Genomic DNA, 24,072 nt, shown 5'->3' on the forward strand with positions numbered 1-24,072 from the left:
GCTAGAAGAATACATTATTATTCCTGCTTCCATATACCTATTAAATAGGCTAAATAATAAATAGGTTAAAATCCAGAGAGGTTTGGGGTTTTTTTTCTAGGAGAAGGATAAAGTGAATAGAATAATCTGTTTGAACAAGCATATGATTATGAAGTACTTAGTGTAGCACTCTACAAAAGAATGAAAGCCAGAAGTAAAATGCAATAGACTCTCAATGGAGAGAGAGAATTAAGGAAACATTAGAGGTGAGCAGTGGTTGTCACTGAGTTTCTGCTGCTCTCCCCTGTGGTTCTACAAATTCCTCAAAGCCATAGGGAAGAGCCAAGTACCATATTCCTTTAAAGTTTAATTACACTATTTGATATGTTTATAAACTGGATATGAATCTCCTACCATGAGAGCTGCATTTAGAAGAAACTGCATAGAAATGCCATTGCTGCAACACATGTTCAGTGGTGGTGAGGCAGCTGCTGGGTTACTGTTAGGTGCTGGCCACCATGCTACAACAGCGATATTAATCAATTAGAAAGCAAAAATGGCAGCAAAAAGCAGCACGGACTTGGAAAGATGAAGAGAAACTGATACCTAAAATCCTGAGAACAGAATGATGGGAGCAAATCTAAATCCATCTGTGTATCTACCGGAGAGAACACTAGATTAGTCTCGGTGCTAAGCCAGACCAGGTTAGGAAATAGTGGCATGCATTAAGTTTATGGTATTTTTCCTAATTGCGAATGAAAACTAGCAAACAGGAGGGCATCCTATTAAAGAGTGCTTGAGGAAATGCCTGCAAGACAATAAAGAAGTTTTTCTGGCTAATACTGATAATAGTGAATAAATTAAACAAAATTCTATTGAGTTTGTAGTCAGATCACTTTTGAGATTGTACCCAAGTGTTTATTTAAAGCAAAGTACTATGTGGATGAAACAAAAATAAATGGGGAATCATTATTCTGTCTGGAAATAATCAGTATGCTCCTTATTTCATGTATTTGCCACAGGCAGACTTTAGATACTCTGCTCTCCAGAAAGTAAAAGCAATATGCAGCTGAGACTTCCTGTGCAGGTGCAAAAGGCTCCCCTTTATCCTCAAGTAGCCTCTTGAGGCTACCAGGTGTGATGGGATCCTAAAGTGTTTCCATAACTGCCCAATATCCAGCCAAGTTCCTATGGTCAGGAGCTATGTTGGACCTTAAGGTAGAATACGAAGGAGATTTTCATTGCAAAGCGCCTCTGACGTGGGTAATCTAGCAATTGGTGCAGTGTGGTTTTTCAGAAATAAAACACACATCGAACTCACAGTGGACTCTCTAATCTGTTCTGGCTGCAGTCCAACAGCTCATTTTGGATATAACTGCCAAGCAAGAAAATATTCCCTTTATGAAGATGTGGTTATTTTCTTAGCATCTCTGACCATTACTTTCTACCAGGCTGCAAAATACACAGAGAAAGACAACATCTTTAGCGCTCGCCTCAACTATTTGTTGGTGATGAAGAGGTGTGTTCTTCTGAACTAGGTAACACATGGAAAAGAAAGTGTTCGCATTTAGCAGGCACACCTGAAATTTTCCTACCTTCTGAAGGCAGAGCACACAAGAGAAGCAAAAAAACCCAAGCCAGTTTTCTCCCATTTGTTCAGTTTATCACCACATTTCAAAGCTGCTTCAGCTACGGCGGAAAATTACCAACTATTGAGTGTGCCTCATAGAACAACAGTGTTTGAAAGGAAATTAATACTTAATGAATTCCTTTTCTATAATGGAACAATAGATCTCAATTGTTAGGCTTATAGCAAGGACAGTTCCCCAAGGCATTACTCAAGCAGTGTTCTTACTGCAGCAGAGTTGTAAATGGGGCTTAATTTCTTTGGGTTTGTATGTTTGGGGTTTTCTTAAAACACACAGTGAGTTTTTCTACTAATGTAGCCACAGAACGTTCGCTTCAAATTCCTCGTCCCTTTTCCAGAGAGCAGAACATGTACCAGGTCAGTGGCAGTACATACGTTGTTCATACTCCTCTCTGCTGCTGCGTTCCTGCCTGGCCAGCTCAAGGGGTAGTAAATATTTAAATTGGCAGCCTGCGCACAGTGGGTGGAAATTGGATAGTCCCTTTGATCGTATGCTTCTGAAGGCCAGTCTATAGAGCCCTGCTACCCTGGGAACAAAAGTATTCTGGTACCCCTGAGGTGAGGGTCCAGTAAATTGGGTATTTTGCAACAGGAAGGCACAGCGTAACCCAGATAACAGAGGGGTTTTAAATGGGCCTGTTGTATACTTAATTCTGCCTCTCCATGACTCAGCCCTTTTCACTTTCATGTCCTTTGACTCTGCAGGAATTTTATCCCTATACAATGCTTTAGTGTATCATGTTAAAAACTAACCACTACTAACATTCCTGAGTATCCCCAGAGTGTTGCTTATTCCATTTCTGGAAAGACTTGAATTCTCCTGTGGGTCTATGGCAGGGAAGAGGGTGGTTTTGTTACATGTTATTTGCTTTCTTGCAGGAAGTTCTTCCATGGTTGTCAGAAGAGTCAGACTTTAATCTAAACTCTAATTATACCTTTGTTCCAAAAATACTAGTGCTAAGAAGCGCTTTACCCAAGGTGACCATTCAATCCATTTCTTTCATATGGCATGAACAAACTACTTGTAACAAACAATGCATAATTAGTGTTACTTCTTCATGTGAAGAGCTAGGATGTAGCCTGAAAATGGGAATATTTTAAGGAAATTCCCTTTTTATGAGAAAAAATTTACATAATTTGGTTTAATGAGTGCTATGGGTCACGTCTAGCAGGAGGCAGCTCATTGATAAAATCTCTTGTACTTTCCATTCCTGTGGGCTCAGATCAGGAATCTTTTTGTTCCTTTAGTACTTTCTGGTTTAATGGGTTGAACCAGGGGAGTTTACCACAGTAAATCCACCACGGCGCAGAACTGTCCTGCACACAGCTTATAGCCCAGTGGTTATCGCCTGCTGGGATCCTTCACACGTGTAACCTGGCATATGTTTTCCATTGTGGGTCTGCTTGCAACTAACTCTGTAACTTGAGTCACATTCATTACAGTTCTTTCATGAAAAAACAGTGTATAGTTTGGATTTATAGGTACTTACCCCCGTTGCCTTTGTTAAAAAGAATCACAGAACTGTGGAATTTTCACTTACAGGCAGCCTATTCTGGGAGGGGAGAGAGGTTCAGGTTACCTCCTGATTGCTATGCTTTTTGTTTGCTAAGTATCAATGATCTGATTAATTTGATGCATTATGACTGGTATACAGTAAGTCTCCCAACAGCCAGCAAAATGAGGACTGCAGAATCCCTGGTAAATTATTTTGGACGTCTATGCAAATACACTGGACCAATAGTGCTCCAGAACTGCATTCCCTGGCCTTGTGTCAGAGCTTATAAAATGCAACTTAATCTAGCGCTTTTCCTTGAGACATTCCCATGAAGATCCATCATCTACAAATTTCATAGAACAAATTAAGCTGTTTAATAAAACTGCTTCTGCCCATTTTGAATCCTCATGAATTTGGTAGGACATCACTGTGCCACTTCAGCTGACTGCTGCTAAACCACACAGGTCCTGCTCTCACACCCCCTTTAGGACTACATACTGATCCTTGGAGATGAGAGTATCCTCTGGACATGCTTGAGTCTGCCTACAGCCTCACAGTAAAATTTGAGGTGAAAACTTAAAATTCCTTTACCAAACCAATTCTTTTTCACATGCTGACTGACCATAATCACAGTTTGTGAGGTGCTATTTGAGTAAGTACAAATACGTACTCATTCAAAAGAGGAAGCTGTACCATCATGCTTATTACTCATTAGTTTTACCTCTAAGACTTGTGTATCAGGGCCATGAAATGCTGAGATATACCACACATTTAAATTGTAGCTACAACATCCATATGTCAGTTTTAAGTGCCTCAGTACATGCTAAGCTTTGGCATGCAAACCTGAAAATTAGATTTACCACATAACTTTCAAATGTTAACATCACTCATCTCCTATTGCTGGTATCAGCCTAAGTGAAATGCTAATTTGAAGTGTTCAAAGAAGCCTCAGAATATCCAGGGGAGAAATTCAGTGCTGTGATTCAGCCAAGTGCATGTTGTTTGGGTTAATCCCAGCAGGTCTATTTTGTATCTTCCAGTGCAACAAACTGGAGTTTGGAAAATAATTCCTCCTCATGAGCTTTCAGGGAATTACGAGAAAGGATTTTGTAAAAGCTTCTGTAAAAAAAAGGACTACATTAAATAAGAGGTCAAAAGAAAATTCAGGGAGCGCAACACCTGCAATCATTGCAGACAGTGGTAGAGGAGTGCTCACCTTTTGGAGAGCAGGACAACACTGATCAGCAGTGCCCTGAGATGGCTTCACAGGCTCATTTTTGTGTGTATGTATGTTTCATAAAGCACTGTCAGATGCCAAGGCTGGAGTAGGTCAGCTCTAGATGGCCGTGATTGTTCTCCAGCTTTATGTGCCTGGATGGCAGGCATCCCATGCCCATCACTTTCTGGAAGTCTGCTAAGGAAGAGATGAAGGAAAGCAGGACACAGCGCCAAGCTACCTCTGCTAGTTTCAGTGTCTGGGGGCACAGGCAACTCATGTCCCAGAAGCACTGGAGCTGGCACAGTTTAAAGTGACCTGTATGACTGAGTAAGGGAGCTGTGGGTGCAGAGGAGCAGCTCTGCTGGCCACAGGCCCTTGAGGCGGTGGTTACCAAGAGGGCAGCTCTTCCAGGGCACTGCTTATGGCCCAGCAGAAGAAATCATTCTTCAACAGTTAACACTGGTTCAGATAATCAGCAATCCTCTCTTTCTGCTCCCACAAATCTTTTCCAGTTTATAAAACTGACAAACAGAGGATAATAGATGGCTTTTAAAGATATGCAGCTTATTTATCAGGAGGAACAGAGCTGGATACAACAGCACAGGATTTTTTCCTTATCAAAACAGATGAAGAACTGAACGATGGATGCTACCAGATACCACAATAAATTCCAACTCCCATCAAACAGGCTGTAATGAATCATTAACATCCCCCACACAGATAGAGGGAGATCTTCCTGTTGGTCTGTTCACAGAAACATGCCATTTGCTGTTAAGTCATATTTCCCTTGGTTCAGAATGAAGTCTTTCTAACGGCAATAAGCAAAAGATGTTTCCTCCCTGTACCCTTCCTTTCACTTCTACATTCATCTTCCCAAAAATGAGTTTATCAAATAGATAATGCATAATTAAGTATACCAGACCTAAGCACAGGAGGGATATTTAACTTTTCCAAACTTGCTAGTGACCAAAGAGTCAGAAGAGGCCTTCAAATTGAGTTCTATCATTTGAGTGGAACAAAGCAACAGTTTCCACTGTCTGGGAGAACAGAGCTCAACCAAAAGTGTTCAACAGACTAGCGCTATTTTGTCAGTAGTTTTTCAGGTATCACATCAGTGTCAGAGCAAGAATGTCATCCTCTCCAAACATATTCAGCCATAGTTCTTCTCAAAAGGTTCCCTATAACCCTGCTGGGACAACTGAGGTTTTAATTCAGACCTTTATTATAAATAATATATAGAATATTTCTACACAGACTATTCCAGCTAATGATCAGCATGAATACAGGAAGAGTCTGGACAGGCAAAACCCAGAAGAAAATAGATGAGAGAGAAACACACAGGAGGAGCAGCAACAGAATGAAATGGGAAGGGAATTCAGTCCAAAAGGAAGAGCAATTTGTTTTCATAGCTTGGAGGAGTAGAAGGAGCAAGCCCACTGCAAGTTTTCACAGCCAGACTCCACAGATAATTGCAGGAATACTGGTCAGCCTACTCATGGAAGTATTCCTGAGCACACCACCCTACCTCAATATGAAATGAGAACACTCGGAGTATTTTATAGGCTATTTGTATGCTGGGGCAGGTGTGCACGCAGCAGCCCTGCAGTCCCCATCTCTTGATTGTCCAGATTGGAGACTCAAATGAACAAGCTACAGCTCTCTTTTAGGCTGGGGCACCCAAGGTTCCCCCTGCTCTGCAAACCTAACATATGGAGAGACAGAAAAGAGAAAGAAAAGGAAGAGAGAAATTTTAGGGCTGCATGCCTATGTCTTGCCACACTATGAAAAGACAGTCTGAAGGTAAGGAACAAACTCCATCCTGCTTGAAAAGTGCTTCGACAGCACAACCTTATGAAGTAAAGCACTCAGTACAGTGATTACAAACAAACCCACCCCCCCTTTACTTAGCAGGTCATGTGAGAGAAGCTTAAAGCACATGCCTAAAGTTAAACAGATGTTTAGGTTTCTGCCCGAGTGGGGCCTGTGCTGACTCTGCAGTACTGCAGATTTACAGGACTGACTAGCAGCAACCGCAGGCCCTGAATTCTGCTGGTACCTCTGCTTTGCTGATAGGGGCTCCTTGGTATGCACATACTGCAAACCCTGACCCACATGCCAGACCTCTGTAACGTACACAAAGCCATAAAAGTACCTCTCAAACTCGAGCACTCTACCTGATTCAAATAAAGCACATACATTTCTTGAAAATGAAATAGGTATTTGTGTGCTAAATAGGTACAAAATATTTTCATAATCTGATTGTTGACCCAAATATCCTATAATGCCATATTAAACCAACAGTGGGAAAGGATGGAATGCAAGAGAAAGTAAAAAATATAGAGTTAAGGTTGCTACAGGACACTCTTTTCAAGTAGTGACATGTTAAAAGAGTATTTTATCCACAGGGTCTGGAAACAAATCAGTGTGTTACACATACTTGGGTTTAATCTCTAAATCATTCTTCAAAACTCTGCCCTTTTTTAGCCTAAAACATCAGGTTATTCCAAATGGACGTTATCTGCTTTAGAGACAAACTCCATTGTGGGGGGAAGCTCTAGTTGCCAAGCACTTGGCAAGACAGATTTGCAATTAGGTACTTCCCTCTACCCTGAGGAACCTGGGCTATAAAAAGAGAGCAGGAGACAGACCCAGATTTAACTAAATGAACTGCACCCACTCCAAAAGCAGTATGCCAAGTTTCAGAATATTCTGGCTTGCAATAAAGCTTTAAAGATAAGTTTCCAACAGCCATCTCAGTACACACACGCATGCTAGGATTTTATACAGAAATACAGTTCATAGGGAGGCCTGGGCAATGCAACTTTTGCCAGAATTAGGGCATATATAGAGAGAGAACATGCTCATGCATTGCCTATAAAATTCAGTCCATTAATTATGGTTGGCAAGCAACACATATAAGAGAAAAGAGTGGTTGTGAAATAGATTTCAAGATCTGCTGGTTAAAGAAAGTGTCTGTGCCAGAGGTACGTAAGCAGTCTGAATAAATGAGAGTATTCCTGCAAAGTGTTACTGACTATGAAGACAAACTGGCACACAGATCCTTCACTAGCACTACAGACACACAGCAACTGACTTGCTAATCAAGTTACAGTGAGCATACCTTTTTCTTACAGTTTTGTTGTCCCCAAAGCCTCAGATGTGTGTGTCATGTGGGAGGAAGAGGTAAAATGGTCACAAATGCTCAAGTCTTGCCACAGCTAAAAAAAAAGAATAAAAGGAATTATTTCCTAATTCTTCCTAGGTTTTGAAGCATACAGTGCAGAAGCAAGATAAATGATCCATTTAAGAAGAATCCATGGGAGAAAGCCTAAGCCTTTCTCTTAAAAGGTTAAATGAATTTAATCCCTTCACATGTGAGAGTTGCAGTGATATTCGCAGATTCTTCCTTTCCTACCTGGTTGAGTTTGCTGAAACAGACTGGTCCCCCAAAAACCTCAGCTGTCGTGGTGATGAATGCACACACAAGTGCAGGCAATCAGAAATATGCCCTAGACAGAAGCAAATGCAGTGTGAAGCATATAAATGTGTTAGGAAATATTTTCATTTACAATTTTTAAACAATATCAACAACAACAAAAGATTATAAAATTTATGAAAGATTGCTTTTATATCATGACATTTATGAAACTCATTCTATTAAATTCTCTACACATGATTTTGAAATCTGATCTAAAGATGATCAATAGCCTGTGTGAGTCTTTGCTGTACTTTGCTGGTCAGGCCAGCAGAAAGGACAAAAGCCCTGCTTGGATTTTCACATAATTTCCACAGCCTCCATACAGACAGAGCCCACAGCAAGCACACAGAAAAGGACAGCAGATCCATAGCAGAAAGGATTAAAATTCCTTATAAAAATGCTGGATTTCTAGTAGCACAAATCTACATAATATTTTTTCCAAACCTGATTTTCCCATTAGCTTTCATAATAACAAACAGCACTAGAAGTGTATAAGATACTTCTCTTCCCTAGAGAGCCATAGTTTTTAAGTGATCTCTCAGATGAGGCAGTTCTGGAGGTACCAGAATTCTGCAGCATTGAGTTAAAGATCCTTTCAGAGGAACCAGAAAATACACCCCAAAAGATATGGGCAGTACTTCATGACCTTCTAAATTTCATACATCTGTTTTAGCCTGGGTTTGTCATTATAAAGCTGTAATACAAGAAAAGTTTACAAAGTGTCTTGCTTCGGGTGTTGATGATGATAGAAGTATGCAACTTCAAAACAAAAACAAGTTTAGTTCATCTCTAAAGAATGCACTATCCTGATAACAACCATCTCCCAAGCAAACTGAGGAACCACTGGGAACCACAGCAACGTGAAATTCATCCTTCTCTGAAATACACAGGAACTGTTTATTTCTTCATGTGCTCAGCCATGATCTGGATTTTCATTTAGTTATTACTGTAGCACAGTGAAATGAGATCTATAGCGTCCTGGTAGATTAATTATTGCACAATTCCCCTCCACCTTTTTTGTATCTTGATTCTAATGCTATAGACAGGCACACAGTTTCCCTCCCTCTCCCATTTCTAGTTCATCTTTAGAAAGGACCATCCCACACCCCAGTTCAGAATTCGCTGATTTTTAGCAAGACTTTACTATATATTCCTTTCAAAACACAGGCTTGCTTTTAGATAGTGTTTGGTTGTTTCCAGTCATTACAGTGCTGCTGGAGCTGCAGGTTCTGCTTCAGGTCAGGTTAGCCTGTCTTTGATACATGATAAGCATGGAGGTACCAATGCTCAGGTGGGCTCTACCAGGGGAGGTTTCACCCTCTGGGTCAGAGCCATTTAGGGCCAGCCAGGATGAGGGAAGGATAGAAGGGAACATGCACACAACGCCAAATTTTAGTAAAGCACAGCCTGCTCTTCAGCACCCACACCACCAACCTCATCCTCCACTGCAGCAGCAGGGGAGGCAGGATCCCAGTCTGTCCTGATTTATTGCTTGGCTAGGATTTTTATTTCCTTTATTTTGTTTTAGGTTGTTCATACCAGAAAAAGTACGCAGGAACTGTCTTTTTGCATTCTAGCAGGGGAGATCACAACAGTCCCAACCCTACCCATCAGCGATCAAGCATCATTCACACCTGGTATACAGGGGAAAAAAGAAGTTTCCTCCTTACATCATCTTGCTCAAGAGTTCTGTTTGCTCCAGTCTAAGATATCTGCACTATAGCTGTTGAGCTCTGAAGGGCTCCAAATATCACCCCAGGCTGTAAAACACTTCTCAAAAAACATTGGCAAGGTTCAGAGCTGCAGCAAGAGCCCCAGAGCCTGGTAGCACACTGTAGGAAGAACACTGACGAAACTGAGCGTTGTTCCTGCTCTAGTCCCTACAACAACAGGAAATTTGTTAAACAAAAGTCTGATCTCATCCCAAGAAGCAATCAATGCCCCCAGTACACAGGAAAAAGAGACGACCTTGAAAGAGAGGTCAGGAAACATGCGGGCAATCAGCTCAGTCTCAGTATATGCACAGCCACTTCAGAAGTTTTGATACCCCTTGAGATGCATAAATGGCACAGTCCTGCTCAGGATGAAGTTGGTTTCCATCAGCTTCTGTAGTCTGGTGAAGCACAGGAGAGCTCAGCAGGCACATGACTGCACAGTTGGCATGTATTGCTACGTGCCAGCTGCTTGGTACCTCCCAGCACCAGCATCATCTGCAATTCAGCAGCAAGGAAATGCCTACTGAAGGCCAGTAAAAAGTAGGAGCAGTAGCAGCAGTGCTGCTCCATGAGAGGATGGGAGGCAAGAGTGGAGGTGACCACAGTGCAAACAGCCCCCTCACCAACATGCCAAAATCTCGCAGCATGGGAACATGACAGGCAGAGCTGGGTGCTGGCACATGGGCAGTCACTAGTGAAGCAAAAGGGATATAAACTGGGTCCAGTATCTATGCAGAGGGTCCAGTCAATAGCAAAAGGAGATGGAGTTGGAGATAAGGCTACAACACAGGCCCAGGACCTATCCAGGAGGCAGGGCCAGGACTGGAGGCAGGAGCACTAATAAACTTGACCTGAAGCACAGGCTCAGGGTCAGGGCTGGTGCTGCACTAGGGACTCCAGCAGAATGGCTCAAATCTTAACTGCTCACCTCCTTGTAGGAGGAGGTCACTATTGTAACCCTATTGTTTTTACTGTCGTGTTCTCAAAACAGAAAGGCAGCTGCCCCAATACTTTGACTCTCTATTAAGAGGCCAGTTTTTAAACCAGCTGTTTGGGTAATTTAAGCTTATGCAGCCAATTGACCATGCAATTTTTGAGGTTTACTTCATTTATACCTTTTAAACTCAGCCTCAGGGACCCCAGAGTTGCTGTTCAAGCGAGTATTTCATTGCTTTAACTTAGTATTGAAAACATATTACTGTCATCTTTCAATCTCTATGCCTTTCATACAAGCTGCTTCCTGCCACATCACATTCATTTCTAGTTTTCTGCATAAAAAACAGAAGTCAGAGGCCCAGCATGCTCCTGTTACGTAAAGCCCCGCTAACAGGAGCGGGAATTTCGGATGCCGAGTGGCCGCGGATGAGCGAGCACTCTTGGCAAGCTCAGATTTTACTTCCTGTGGAACTGGAATGCAGAGCAGTTTGCTGGGCTTTGGCTTTTGTACAGTAATTATTCCACTAAAGAGTTACTCTGGGAAAGGCAAATGAGGCAGACGTTGAACAAAGCCTAGTGCTAGGTCTGCAGAGGGGGACTCGCCTGGAATCAAGGGTTTTAAAGTAGGTTAGCACACCACACTGCACAGATGAGTAAGTGGTCACTCTAGTCAAATCACCTGTGGGTCACTGGGCTGCAGCGGAACATACAAGAGCAGGACTCCAACTCAACATGACTCAGAAGAGTGAACCAGCTCTGTTGTTTCTTCTCTTCTCCTAACTCCTATCCCAGCTTCTCCGTGCCCAAATATTTCCAAACTGCTTCATTTCTAACCAGATGGCTGCTCTGAGTAACAAAAGGAGAGTGAGTTTACTCTTGTGAGTGCTGGATCTACAGAGGGGTGTCTTGTTCTCAGGCTCTGGTACCGTGCACCCCAAATGTTTCCAGTCTCCAGGAGATGTTGCTGCAGGACAGGCTGCCCAGACCCGGAGTCCCAGAGCAGGTCCGCTGACTGTGAATGTTACCTGCTTTCTCCCAATACTCAGGAGCACTGTGGAAATGGAGCACATTAAGCAAAGAGAGATTCGATACAGGATTCAGTAGGCTAAATTCAGATAGGTCAAATATTTGCAAATCCCCTGGAAGTGGGCTGAACTGCTGCACCAAAACAGGGACAGCTACGTTTCTCAGTGCACACACAGACACACACGTCCTCTCCCCCACCCCACGCCTGTGGTTCATGTTTTCCATGAAAGCTTAAGTATAACAGAGATAGTAAGTTTCATACTGGTAATTTAGGGCAGTGTTATCACTACCCCTGGGAACTCTGGAAAAGGATTCTAGTTGGATAGTTTTGAACAATTTATACATGCAAAATTATGAGAGCAGTAAGTTCTTTTAAGTTCAGCTAGTACAGGAGGCAGAACCAAAGTGTCCAACTCACAGAAATGTCCCTGCAAAGGGACAGTGTTGGTGGCAGAGCTCCCATACCTGCTGTTCCCAGGAGACTTGACCTCCCGAATCCCACTGCTCTCTGAATTTCATCCCAACTGATACCCAAGCAGGTGCCTGAGTTACCACCAGTGTCGCTTGACACAAACTGTTATTTAGTAAGCATGCATTAGTGACCCTCTTCATTTCTGCCTCTCCTAGCTGAGATGACTTTCCTTAAGAGCTAGAACCCAAACCAGCTCTTCCCAATTGAAGTGTTCTTATCAGGATCAAGGTATGATCATTTCTTCACTGTCTGAGGGTTCCACCACTCTGTACCACCCAGCATGTTACTGGTAGACACAGCACCTCTGTTCAGCACTGCCCATGAGTCAATGATTAACAACTGACATTGGTATATTCTCCCATTTTTTAAAGGGGCTCATCATTTGCTGTAAGCAAAATGCAGCACTCTGACCCTTTAGCTCACATCCACGCTTCTGCTGCTTCCCTCTAACTTGGCACAGGGGCCACCATCATGGGACTCCTACTGACTGAGCTCCTCCCCGCACTAAGGTGGTGGAAAGTGAAATATAAGCAGGACCACTCCTCCCTATGTGTGTTACTCATTTAAAAAAACTATTTATATTAGAAAACTATTAAGAAATAGTTACATCTGTTACGATAAATTTAGAAATCAAATCCTCTCAGATTTTTGACAGATCATTTTCCCTTTGTTTTTTTAACAAGTTGTTTTTGTGAAAGATCCAAGTAACTCCGATATTCTCCGGAATTCAGCATTTTCTCCATTTTCTTTTTTCCTTCCTGAATCAGGATTATAAACACATCACCAGTTAAGGACACAATCTAGCAACAGTTAAATAGTCTTCATTCCCCTGAAGATAATGGGATTGCACACATGAGACCGTTTTGAAACACAACAGATTTTTTTTAAAACATTTCTTTTGGCTTAAAGTATTTAGAATAAGATCTCCCAGTTTTCCAGCAGCAGCTGTTCTATGTCTGGCTTTTCACCCAAATCTGTTTGTACCCTACCAAGATTCCCAGTGAATAGCTGCAAAACTTCAGGGCCAATTTTCCCTAGCATTGGCAATTTATCCCTTAATCAAGGAATTTTTTTAATGGACTACTTCAGTTAAATTTCCTTCATTTCATTTTATAGCATTCCTTTGAGGATGCATTCTGTCAAATAGCTGTAAGCTTAGGGATAGCTCAAGTTCCTGAACCAAAACGTGGAAGTGAGAAGTTTTGGCCAATGTCTCAGCAGGAAGTTTTCAATTCAGGAGAAAGAAAAAAAAAAAAGATATAAAAAAAATCCTGATTTATTGAAAATTTCTCATAGGGAAAAGCTGGTTTTGAAAAATGTCCAAAAAATCCCCAAAAGCAATAAAGAAATAAACCCCCAAACTCAAAACCTTTTTGACATGTCCGAATCAGGTATGTCTAACTCAGAAAGAAGAGTTTGGGTCCAACATTGTATTACTTGATGTATTTAAAAGGCCAAAATATATACTGTCATTGACTGAATTTATTTTTATATCGACATTAAAAAAAAATTAAATTCTACATAAAATTAGATTTTTACTATTAGAATATTATTAATATTAGAATATTTATATCTAATGTCTCACAGAGAAAAACGTCAAAGAGGGGAAAGTTTTACTTCTCTAGACCTTTGCTTGTGCTTCTGAAGCTGGAATCAAATCCAGTTTAACTTTTCAGAGTTTAACAAGTCTATTTCTTTGACATACCAATGAAATGGAGGAAACCCCCAAACTCCTGCAGTATCCTGCTTCCATTTGTGTGCAGGCTAAATCACATTTATCCAATCACTTTCTGACCGGGTGGAGGCAGTGGAAAAATAGTTGGCCATAGTGATTTTTTGCTCCTGACAGTGGTTGCCCTAATGGAAAGTGGTGTTATACTACACAGAGGACTGTGGGTGGTTGTGTGGAGGAAAACATCACAGAAATCTAGTATTTTTCAGTACTTAGTGCTTCTAAATCTAAATTAAATAACAACAATAATAATAATATAGATACTAAAAACTAGAATCTGGGCTTGTAAAGTTTTGAGTATCTTTGAGCACTGAGGCAGACACAGAACAGGCTTTTATTGCTCATTTAACTTTAACAAGCACTTAAAGTTAGATTTCAAAGCACAGTATATTTGACCATGCTTTGTAAAAAAGACCCAAACAAGTCCAGGAAATATGTGGATATATTCAGACCAGAGAAGGAGCTTCACAGATTATTCATCTCCTTCACTAGTGTAATTGAAAATATTTTGACCTATATTAAATAAGATACCAGCATACATTAGGCAACCCATTTTGCCAGCTTATACATGCCAGCAGCTACCAGATGAAGAACAGTCTCTTTTCCCCCATTCCCTAACAGTGACTAGGCTACTTTACCCCACTATGGGATGTATATAACACCACATGCACATTTGTCACAGAAGCCTCATCTCTCTGATGGTCATGGTCATGGTCATGTACAACCAGAAGACTTCAGAGATACAAAAAGCCACTGTCTAAACTGCCCCGCACTGGCTCATCTCCAGGCTCAGGCCACGAAACCTGCAGTTCAGTCCAGGTATCCTGGGCTGGGTACAACCTCCTATATGCAAACCACTTCCTCTTAGATGATAAAGAGGAGCAATAAACAAAGATTTTTTTCTGAATAAAAACCTTTCTCTAAACAAGCCAGAGTTTGGGTATTTCAGAGCATGTTGCGATCCAGCCATGACAGAACAGTTTTGATCCAAAGTACAAAGCAACAACATAGTCTTTCAGCTGCGAGCTCCTGGCTTTGTGAAGCAATGCTGACTCCAACATTGACTCACTTGTGCCTTATGCTGTTGCTGCTATTAATGTATTTCTATAAGTGTGCACAGTTTCATAGTTCAGAAGTTCTCCTTCACAATTTCTGTATTACATATAAGGCAATAGCCTCCTGGCAAGCTGGCGTGACTAATCTCTTCTTTGCTCTGAGGCTCTTTGCAGAATAGACTTGACTGAGCTATTTGTGGTCCCCAATAACAGTTCAGTTTCAAGTTAAAACCTAAATAAAGTAGGAATTGACAGATAATCTCTGTGTCCTAAGGAGAAAAGGCATAGGCCTTTACAGCCAGAATACAGCACATAGCTTTTTGTGAGTTTCCTCAAATCACTGGTAGGATCACTTAAAAATAATAGTATGAGCAATTGTTGGTTTCACTACATTTACCTTCCAGATTGTGATTAGGAATCTACAGACTTCAAACACTTGGAATGCAATGGGGGAAGAATGAAGCAATAACACCTTTCCTTCCAAAACACATTCGGTTTAAGAGGACCCCTCCTGCAGCAGAGCACCCTCTACGCTCCTTCTCCCCCTTTCTCTCACACTGGCACAGTTTCTTTTTTGTCCTTGCTGCAAAGTGAATCACTGAAACAAAGGAGCCTTCACTGTTTGGGAGACTTTGGTGCACCACTTGAGAGGCAGAATCAGTGCACAACCACACCAACACTTGCAAGAATTCAACCAAAGGGATAGTAAACTGTAAGAAAAGCACAGGGGCATGAAAGGACTAGGGTGTGGGAAAGCCAGTATCAAGCTATAGTTTCAAGTTCATTAAACCAAAATTTATGTTTAACATGGCTGTTGAAATGGGCACATCAAAATCCCAACCCAAGCGTATATATAGCACATACATCTACTGCAGTCATGTTTATAGGTTTTTAAAACACAAACGATCTCTTCTGTTCAGCTCAACGCTTTTGAAGTAGTATTTGCTGGAAATTTTTCTTTTGCTGGTACTACAACTTCAACTATGTTGGTGCTGAAGTTCAGAGCAGAAATACCTGATTAATAGTTTGATTTTTGGGAAAGTAACAATACTGCCAAGGTGGTTTAAAAGCAGCTCCAAATATACAACAGGTTTTAGGATACTGCTTTAGTGTGCTTCTGCTTTTTTGGTTTTTGGTCAAAACATACTGTGTGTCCATCAAATACTTGGATTTGTGTCCTGTGGTACAAGGGGTGCAGAACACTAATAGAAGACAGGAATTGACACTGCTCAAATAGTTTATTTACAGCAAATATTCTGGAATTTGCCTCATCAAATAGTATTCTTTGGAGCAAATCTAGATAAAAGTCATTTGGCTGATGTTATTCTTCCCACTATTTCATTCAAGTCAGCAGATGAACATGCCCTCTTGAGAATTTCTCTGCTGTGTAGAAATCCTGACGCTGTTGTCTGGTGCTTTGAGTGTTACAATCAAATGAGTCCCAGCCGTTCATCCCCCCATCCAGCATGTTCTTTCACTCAACTCAACACACCCTTCACTTACAGAACTGATACATTCTCCCTTGCATTCATTCGTAGGCCTAGCTTTCTAGTCTGGTTTCCTACAGTTTAGGAATTGTACTGTCTGTACACCTATCACTTGTTTACCCCTCTCCATAAAACCACTTTTGACCTCTTCTACAAAATCTGCTAAAGTGTAGAAATCTCTAAGATTTGTTAATAGCTGGCCCATAGATAGAAGAGAGACCCAGGGGGACCATCTGGTCACAGGGGGACCATCTGTAGCATGTATGGCAGCACAGTATAAGACAGCAAGAAATCCACCCACAAGCATGCTAGGAAACCCGTGAGCACAAAGCCTGAAGCATTACATCAGCGCCCAGCTGGATTTCCACATGCACAACCTCAGCTTTTCAGGAATACCTACAAGCATAACGCACGTTCATGCTTTAAAATCTGCTGAAGTAGAGCCATATAGTACATAGTACTGGCAAACTCCCAAGCCCTTGAAATACATTAACAGAATTGCATAATCCTACTGTTCACTTTCTTTGCTGTTGCCTATTTTCAGGGTTGAGTTTGGTTTTTTTTTCGCTAATTTTTCAAGTATTGCAAGTTTGCTACTATTGCTTATCTTTCCTTTCTCCTACTTTGCCATTATATTTCACATGGCTTCAGGGCACGAATTGCCTTTTACATAAACAGCGTCACTGGTTAAAAACTGCCATTTAATCGTGATTGATCATTCTGCAGACGTTTGCACAGGAAAGAGACTGTGTAATCTGCTCACATCAGCAGGATTTTCCCTGTTAAGCGCAAACTGCTAAAGCTTTGAATTTTCTTTCACTGAAGAGTTTTAAATGCAGAATGCATTTAATTCACAGAATTATCTACTGCCATCTTCTTACATTGCTTGTTTGAAATGCACTGCTTTCTGCTGCATTCCTCCCTAAATGGCACAGGTTACAACAGAAAATACTGAAACAGCCTTTATCTTTTATTCTCCAATCCCTTGCATTACTTAGTTCTATTTTCAGTTAATAAAAGCTTATTGTAGCCAGCAACACTGACTGTTGCTATGGTTTTGTACCCCTTACATTTGTTTCCATTTCTACTGGTCCTTTGTCAGTTGTTTCACATGTTTTTAGTTGCTTCAACTACGGTTAATCTCTCTATTGCCTCACTTGCTTAGGTATCATTTGGACTCAAACCATCTGATCACATATCTGGAATATATCCAGACTTTTAAAACAACATTGCAGGAGATTATGCTTTGAGTTAGATGGCAGTCTAGCTCTTAGCTACCTTCAGTTTTCTATTGGGTGACTGCAAGTCTTTTTAGGAATGTAACACACTCCACATTTTTATGGCCACATCAATAATCTTTTTTGTTTTCAACTGAAAGTAATTTTATATCCTATTACTCTTTATGATGTGCAGACAGGCAGAACCTCAGGATGGAGCTTCTGCAGCCACCATTTTATTCCATGGGTCTAGCTTCTGGCGGCTTCCAACTGGGACTCTGGTTGGTTTTCTGACCTTGCCTGAAGAACAGCAGGCTCTATCCTTTCTTGGATTAACTCACTTCCAATAGTTCCAGCACTTACTATGAAGTCCTGTGTGAAAATCCCTTTGAAGCAGGCCATTTTCTTATCAAGAAAGAAAAGAATATCTCTATACTTGTGGTCAGTGCTTTAGTACAAGATGCACCTACTTCCTATAGGTGCTTTGAGCAAGGGTGGACAGAAATAGGAAAATTAGAAAGTAGAAGTTGGTAGTGTTGTAAATCTTACTCCCATGACCACTCCACCAGGGCCAAAGAAATGACCTACACAAACGTTCACCATCAGAACTACAGATTACACAATCAAGAATCCTAAAATAGCAGCAAAATTTACACAGACATAGTGTTATTCTCAAATCTTGACCCAGACAGTTCAGCCTTCAAGATTTCAGGCCAAATCACTTTTCATACACAGATTGGCTGAAAAAAATTGCTGAGTCTCTGTTTTAATCTCTCTCCAACACAATCCAACCTTTTTTACATGATATTTTTCTACCCTAAGTAATCCTCCATTCAGCTAAAATGGACCATGGCCTTACAGTTGCTAAATCTTGAAATATACTAGACAGAAGATGACCAAGAAGAAGATTCAGGTTAGCCTCCTGGTGAGCAATCATTGCCTAATCTATTCATCAGAGATGCTTTCAAAACCCCATGTGTTCATATTTGGTTTACTACTTTTCCATCCTCATCCCATTTGTAGTTACACCAGATATGGGGTGTTAACGTCTAAGCCACCAAGACCTAATCAAACAATTCTGCTATCTCCCACATATTAAGAAGTGTCTAAGCTGTAATTACACTTGACTTGTCACAAGTGCTTATATTCCTTATAGAGGACTGTGAAAGGATAATTTGTGTTTTCTAACTCCTGTTAAGAAGTGTACAGCTGGTGGCCCATGCATAGTGGAGGTCAAAAGGATTAGATCCTGTTTAGACCTGAAAGATCAAGGACACTGAAAATGTGCACATTTGCTCTCAATATTCATGTTGCATTGTCTTATACCTATTGTCTAATACTTTTTTTAAAAAACTTCTGTCTTCTTTGTTCTGGATATGTTTTGTTCTGCAAAATACAAGCCTGCACAAAGAACATGCTTGGGCAAAAGACTGCAAGCCTTCTCTTCCAGAATATTTCCCCTCCTCCCTGCATTTCTAAGTCCTTTCTTATCAGGGATTCAGAACTTACTGATTACAAGTTACTGCGCAGAAACAAAATATCTACTCAAATCCCACAGATGGCAACATCCTTTATAATTAAATATTTATTTAGTGATAAAGTTCATGTATGGAGTGTTTATAATATATCATTTACTAAGTTGTATGCTTTCTATCAAATTTTTATAGGGAAAATCTACTTTGCCAGGGGAAAAAGTGACTTTTTTTTTAAGTGAAAAATCACAATGGAAATCCTGCTATTAAAAAAGCCCGTCATAAACATTATCAAAGAATCATACCAAATAAGGTTTGTAAGAATCTTTTATTTAAATAACTAACAAACTATTTATACTTTTACAAGAGCCTGTCCTATTTTAGTAAATATTTGGCAAAGTCATTTGATTAAGAGAGCAACCTGACCCTCATTTAACATGTTTTTTTGTCAGAATCTAATCTTCCATCATTTTGGTTTAACTACACAAATGATTTTTTGATATCTTTAGGTTAAGTAATACTTTTTCCTAGCTTGGTTAAGACTGGATTTGCTAAGTTAAGTGACCAAAGAGCTTTGAAAAAGCTTTTATAGAGACATCTTACAGCTGAAATCACTCTTAGCAACTTAGTGCTAAGTGCTACATGGAGAACAGCATGGTCACTTCTTGTTTCTTCACCAAATGCATTTCTGACTCCCATACCAAGGCTTGATTTAGAGGCTATTTTTTGATCTCTGAAAGAAGCTGTGATCTCTGTTCTCTGCTCAGGCACTGAAAGAGCCCACATCCCCATGGCATGCTACCTGATGTAGTGTCTCCAAGTGACTTGTATGTATCAAAATCAACAGAGATCTTGGCATTAGTGCTGCAGAGGTGCAAGGCAGCGAGGCAGTATCATGCATCCTGAAATCATCTGCATGCTGTTTTCTGGGACATACCAGTCAGTAGCACCTAGGCACCCTGTACTCCTCAGGCAGCAGCAGCAGCTGCGTGTGCAGCATTTACATATCATCTCCAGCTCTACCACACAGCACCATTTTGCTCTCAGATATTAGGCATGGCTACAATGTAGCACTCCACTAAGGTTTTTTAGCTTGACTTTTCTGACGGAATTTTAAAATGATTTCTGTAGAGCAGTTCTCTTTGTAAAAGTGGAAACTCACTTTCTCATTCTGTGCACACAAAGGCACCAGTTTCAGTACAAATACTGGATGCACAAGAAATGCAGGATTAGCTTTACAATTGATTTGCGGTTTGTAATGTCCAGTAACTTCAGATAAGTAAAGCTGATAATAAAAAACAAATGGCACATCTGGAAGAACTTGGTCAGAGAGCACTGAACAAGAGCATAAGCCAGTCCATCCATTTTGCTGTATTTCATGCTAGCAAGGTACCAGTGTGGCTTCTATTTCAGAGTGTGCAGTGGCTACCATATGACAAAATGATTTCATAAATCCATGCTAGGGTAATGATTGATTCATATTACAAATACAGTGTAGTCAAGAAGCTCTGCTGCAACACAGTTCACGTGGACAAGCTTTAGCCTTATCAAGATCCTGCTGTGATGAATTGGAGCTGCTCTGCAACTATTTATGAATACTCAATGTTTACACAGTTATCGGGATGTTTATTTTGTAATTAGATGAGGGGACTGCAGGGTATGGTCTCTGCAAACACTTGGGTGCTGATAAGAGACAAGTACAGCTGATGGCCCATGGGTATTGAATGTCAAAAGGATTGAAGAAACCTGAAATGGACTTCCTCAAAGGAAGAAACAAACAAAAGAGCATTTGGAAAGAAGAACAAGTAGACCGACACACGACTGTTTGGATGTCTATGGAACTTAGGTCTACCATGCTACAACAGACTAAGAAGCCTTCATATAAATAATGGTATATTTTGACTTCAATAACCAGTCACCTCCACATCCCAAGCACTTTCCTCCTACTGATGAACTGAACTACCTGATTTTAGGAAGCTCATTGCAACTTCCAGAAAGAGATGTATTTTCAGGACCCATTCAGGTTGCAACAATCTGGCTCTTGTTAGTATCTGTTTATAATTTCACCTCCAGGGAGGTAAAGGGGCAGGGCTGTAAAAGCCACACTCAATAATTAACCAGAATTTGTAGCATCTTATTTGTGGCATATTGTGGATTTTGTGGACATATTCTAATCAGAATACAGCTATGCCCTCAGAGCATGTTAGGCCCTTTGGAGATCTGAGGCTGTTTCAAATATCAATGATTTGCATTAATTCCGTAACACGTGCTCTTCATAGTTACAAGCAATGACAAGACAACTTCTCATTTGCTGTTTTTGACTAAGCCAGATGCTTAAAACAGCAAACTAAAAGCTGTGGAGAACCGTGCTTCTGATTTTCCTGCCAGATGTGAGAGCTATACAGACCAGGATTTGAGCCATCGTTTTCCACTTGCCTTATTCTGACAAAAGCATGGGCTGCTGTCAGAAGAGCCAGTTGCACATTCTCCTTTTCCTTTATGAGTAGCAACAACAGTGAGAAACCATGAGACAAATAATGGAGATTATCTGGCTGAAAATTAACCTTTTTCTCCTCTCTTCCCCCCCCCCCCCCCCCCCCCCCCCCCCAATTCTGTTGTCATTTGTGCAGGTTTGCCCCAGTCACAGCAGCAGTCTTTCATCTGATGAAAGCGTCAGTGTCACCATAACCCAAGCTTCACAGTCACTGATCCAGAGACCGTTTTCTGCAGCTCGTGACTTTCAAGAAGTGAGGAAAGAGGATGATGTTTTAGACTATGAAATCTTGCCATTGCTATTATTTTTCCTGACAGAAAGACAAGTAGTCTCTTTAGACTAACCCTCTTTCTTGTGGAGAAGACACAATGTGTCACATGAAGATACAAAAATCACAATGTGGCACATACTTGTTTAGCTGCGGACAGAAGCAACCTCGCTATGCACATACAAATGTCTATTTTATCATAGTGAAAACTCCTGAAATAGGAGGCGAGATGTGAAATTCTCTTCAAACCCTGAGCTGATGTAATCCAGAGTGTACATTCAATTGCTCTACAAAGGGCTCTGTCAGAAGAAAGTTGGTTTAGATGACACTTCTCTCCAGTATGTGACCTAATCAGATGATTGTAAGATGAAGAAAAAGGAAACTCAAAATCGTGATGGAGATAAGCCATCTTCACTGAATAGGCTATTTGTCTCTTGTTGCCTGTGTCTAGCAAACCCTTTTGTAGTTGCTGTTCTTTCTGGATACCCTGCTAACTGCTGTGAAGAGGACTCTTTATCAGGACATTACCCCAAACTATTGCTGCCATCTGTAAATATTTGTACATATTACCAGAGCTCTGACTGTGCAAATTTCTGACAACTGAGATAAATCAAGCCATTTAACTAAAAAGACTCAAATGTCAACCATAACAGCTGAAGAAAATATCAACTCTCACCCTCCCCCCGCAGAGGTTTAAAGGAGAATGTTCTTGTTTCTGAAAACGAGCTTGTCATTAATTTAGTGAAGTTTTCCACTCCAGCACTGAAAAAGCATGCAAAGAGATTTTAAAGAGACCAACTTGTCAGTGGGTATCTCCAGCACTGGGGAGAAAGGTCTTAGGAGATCAGCATCATGTGGAAGGAAAATAAGAATCTGAAGCAAGCGGATATCACAGCTAATAAGCAAGAAAAAGCTTAGTTCCTGCTGTAAGAACAGGACTGCTGCTGCAGCCCCTCTGCCTCCTTCAGCCTCTTAGCTGACAGAATCATTAGGATAACCTTAAATGGTTCAAAAGGTATTTCTAAAGATGACTGATAATATCATTCTAACAAGGATTTCATGAGCATCTAGTCACAGGCATCTTACTAAATGGGATCTCAGGACCATGGGTCTGAAATAATGTTGAAGATACCAGGAAAAAAAGATATTTAAAGCATGAGGCACCATGTTTTAAAGAGTGAAGGAGAAGTAAAGCACCAGACCAGTCGCTGTTTACCTTTCTTAGCCACTAAATAAAAACCAACATCCTACTTCGCTCCACACAAAGAGCAGTATCCATTTGAGAAAGCCTGTGAGTCTTTAAATTAGTCTTAAACTGCCCATAGACACCATGTGCAAGAGTTTTTCTGGTACTTGGCCCCATTTCAAAATTAATTGTATTTTTGCATATACATGTGTGCATACACACACATGCTATAAAACCAATACATGAAAACACTGCAATACTGCTACTGCTTTTTTTGCACCACTGCTGGAAAAGCACAGATTCATTAAGAGTTTTAAGCTTACTGACAAAATGCTCATTCTTGAGACTAGTCAGGAATAGATAAAGCTAAATCTGTGCCAATAAGTAGTAACATCCACTCACTAACATTAGCAGGAAATAGGTATCTGTGTAATGAAACCTCTTGTCAATAGAGATGACTTGAGCTTCAGAGCACTAAAGCAAGCAAGTCTATGAAGCAATTGTTATCCATTTGCTAATATACCTGTTCTTTCCAAACACAGTGCTCCACAGGCTCCCCGAGGATGCTTTATTATAACAGGAAATTCTGTTTTCTTTTAATGTCACAAAACTCCTTCTGACTGTTTTTCGTCTCCAGTTTTCTCACAATAAGAGAGTGTTTCTTCAAAGCAAACCTTCAAGATTTGCCTTCAATAATTCAGTCCTCCAGATGGATTTTTTTTGTGTGTGCTTGGTTTTGTTTTGGGTTTGGGGGTCTGTGTGTGGATTTTATTTTTTTTGATTTTTTTTTTTTTTTAGGATTTCATCATATTCTGGTACTTATGGGGAAGATTTTATAGATTCTACAAAACTCATGAACTGCATTGCACAGTTTTAGCACCTTCTACAGCATGTTATTTATGTACATTCGCAGGTGACTAGGACAGATGTGGTGCATTATCTGATTCAGTGCCCACGGAAGGAAGCTGGAGAGAGTTTTGTACAAGGTTGTTATGAGAGGCTTTCAAGGAGAGAAATGTTGTAATCTATCAGTTCTCATTAGCAACATTAAACTGTGAACCCAGTAATATTTTGGTCACCTCAGGATAGCCAAGGGGAGCAGAGAATATGAAATCCCATGGGGCATATCCCCGCAATCAGAGCTTGATTCTGCTTTGGAAGATCAATTTGCTTTCCATAAAAATGAAGGAAG

At 40.7% G+C, this 24,072-nt stretch overlaps 1 long non-coding RNA gene across 1 annotated transcript in view; it reads right to left on the reverse strand.

Moving 5' to 3' along the window:
* The window catches only part of LOC134160806 (uncharacterized), a 59,304-nt gene that overhangs the window by 16,644 nt on the left and 18,588 nt on the right, over positions 1-24,072 (reverse strand). The window contains exon 2 of the long non-coding RNA XR_009963700.1: positions 7,464-7,560. This is a non-coding gene — a long non-coding RNA (uncharacterized LOC134160806). The remainder of the gene's footprint in view (positions 1-7,463; positions 7,561-24,072) is intronic.

Source organism: Pezoporus occidentalis, unplaced genomic scaffold (genome assembly GCF_034315485.1).
Source record: "Pezoporus occidentalis ecotype Australia unplaced genomic scaffold, CSIRO_AGI_Poc_V1 ctg164, whole genome shotgun sequence".
Lineage (NCBI taxonomy): Eukaryota > Metazoa > Chordata > Aves > Psittaciformes > Psittacidae > Pezoporus > Pezoporus occidentalis.